At 46.1% G+C, this 2,308-nt stretch overlaps 1 long non-coding RNA gene across 1 annotated transcript; it reads left to right on the top strand.

Annotated features, from left to right (window-relative positions):
• The first annotated feature begins 804 nt into the window (after positions 1-804).
• LOC109286166 (uncharacterized) lies at positions 805-1,851 on the top strand. Its single transcript, XR_002094119.2, has 3 exons — positions 805-969; positions 1,396-1,488; positions 1,766-1,851. It is a non-coding gene; the product is annotated as an uncharacterized LOC109286166 (long non-coding RNA).
• The last annotated feature ends 457 nt before the right edge of the window (positions 1,852-2,308 follow it).

The raw sequence follows: 2,308 nt of genomic DNA, 5'->3' as shown, positions 1-2,308 counted from the left end.
CCCCCCCCCCCGGTGGCTACTGGACGGCATCTGTCAGCCCCAGGGGTCGTCCACATGTACGTGCAGGTTTGGGGGTTCGTTGATGCATTTTGAATAGGGTTCTGGGAGCGGTCGATCTGGAGATATTCAGCCCAAAAGTTGGTCCCCAGAGTTGATTAACTCAGACCGGGGCTTCTAGCCCTTGATCAGTGACATTTAGAGAACTCCCGGTTACTACATTGGCTCCTATTGATTTCTTCCCTTGGTTGATCTGCGGTTTCCCTGGATGTTATTGGCCACCTGCTACTGGGTTATGCATTCAATCACTGATTCACTCAGGGGCCCGCCTGATGCAAGGAAGCTGTGGTTTGATTCCTGCCTTTGTTAGCATTGTTACAGTGTATAACTTACTTCTAAAACTAAAAGGGTGTAGTTCTAAAACTAAAACACATTTAGGTAAAAGGTGAGGAGTATAAAATATAAGCTACAAGAGTAATGCCATGGCAGGCAAATAGATACAAATACCAAATTACAAGGGGAGATACAAAATACACACATACCAACTTTAAAACACAATTCCTTATCTTGTAGTGAAAGAAAGAGGAAGGAAGAAAGGTAGAAGAGGAGAAGCATATCCAACGAGGGGAAAGCAAATGCAGGCAAGAGGAAAAGGGGGTTTCTGCTACAGGTTCTTGGCAAAGGTCTGGAAATACCGGGGGAGAGGGAGACTAGAACCAGATGCTTGGTGAAGAATCTGGAAGGTAAAGGCACGTGGTGTTGAAAGCTCCAGCACGAAGATTAAAACATGAAGATTTAATTTTTAAAATGTCTTTTCTATGCTTGTTTGTCATTATCTCTGTAGTATTTGTTTAGTGCATACAGCAACCCCTGACTTTCTGATTAATTGTCTTGTGCTTCAGCCAACGTTGCTGTGTGTCGGTGGTGTAGCTCTTGACCTGCCTTACCAATGTGCTGCTGGCTCCCTCCAAGGTGACAGTCTCCTTTTTTGTGACATGGGTCTCAAAGTGCCGTGCAGGATGGTGCAGTGCCAGGTGCCTTATGGGGCTGAGCTAGTCAGTGCTGTCAAACTGTCTCTCAAAAGATGCCTGTTAGAAACACGGGGATTTGGGGATCATTGCTCGTTCTAGTGCTCGTTTTGGATCTGTTGTATCTCAGCTTGGGTGGGTTGTGTCCCAGTCAAGATTTACAGGAGCATGCCACTGACTAGTCTTAACACATCAGAGCTAAGCAATTGCTCATTGGGGTTCTGCTTTAAAAAGGAGCATGGCAGCTGTTTTCACCAGACCATCTAGCTTTGTGGATTTGCCCATTTGGGGAACAGGTCCAGAGTCTGAGCAGCTGCTGCCACGCTGCTGAGAGCCCCCCAGCACAGCCCCGATTCTCATGCCTTTGCAGATCACAAGTTCCCTGACTGAACCCCGGTGCTCTGCTCGTCCCATCTCTCTTCTCAGGAGAGTCCGAGGCACAAGATAAAAACGAGGATAAAAGGTAGTTTTCTCTATATCTGTCATTGTTGTTACTTACATAAACGGTTTAACCTGAAAGAGAGAAAGAGTGAGGCAAAGAGATTTTGGGAGGAGAGCAGGGGGGTGGGAGCAGAGTGGACTGAGGGAAGAGAGCGAGGGGGCAGAAGCAGGAGGAAGAAAATCTGGGAGAGGATAGAGGAAGGAGATAGAGAAGACTGATGCATTAAACACATTTTTAACCAAAACATGTAATTTTTTTATTGAATTTGTACATCTCACTTTTTTTCATCCCACCATAGTGCAGATAACAGTCGCGCTGCTGTTTTTCCATTAACCCAGTCCCCAGTGCGTTACCCCAGCTGCATGCTCCCCAGATCCCTGCCTGCTCCACAGGCTGAAAAATGTTCCTGACAAAGAAGCAAGGGCCGTTGTCTGCCAGAGAGGGTGGAAGGAGAATGGCCGTGGCTACAAGGTTTGTCTATCAGCGGTCTTCGGATGGTGCAAGACCTCAGCGTGGGTGGTGGATCAGTATAAACTAAGGTTCTTACTGCTTTGTGTGCTCCACTTCAAAACCAAGTAGGTGGCGTCAGTGCAGGCTGTATTTCTGTGTCAGTCCAGCACTCCTATACTTTATTCTGGATATATAATAACTGTTTAAAGTCCAAACTTTCTATACATTTCTCAAACTTGTACAGCTGAAATGGTCACCGGATGAGAGGTAGCAAAATATCTAGAGCCAGATTTTAAGCAGTTTACCTAGCATCTCTGAATGCTTTCCATAGGTGCTGCTGCATGACTGAAAACCTGGCCATTAGTTATTGTTATTTATTACTTAAGTGCCC

Source organism: Alligator mississippiensis, chromosome 11 (assembly GCF_030867095.1).
Source record: "Alligator mississippiensis isolate rAllMis1 chromosome 11, rAllMis1, whole genome shotgun sequence".
Lineage (NCBI taxonomy): Eukaryota > Metazoa > Chordata > Crocodylia > Alligatoridae > Alligator > Alligator mississippiensis.
The sequence above is the reverse complement of the archived record's forward strand: the minus strand, read 5'-3'. Positions and strand labels throughout refer to the sequence as shown.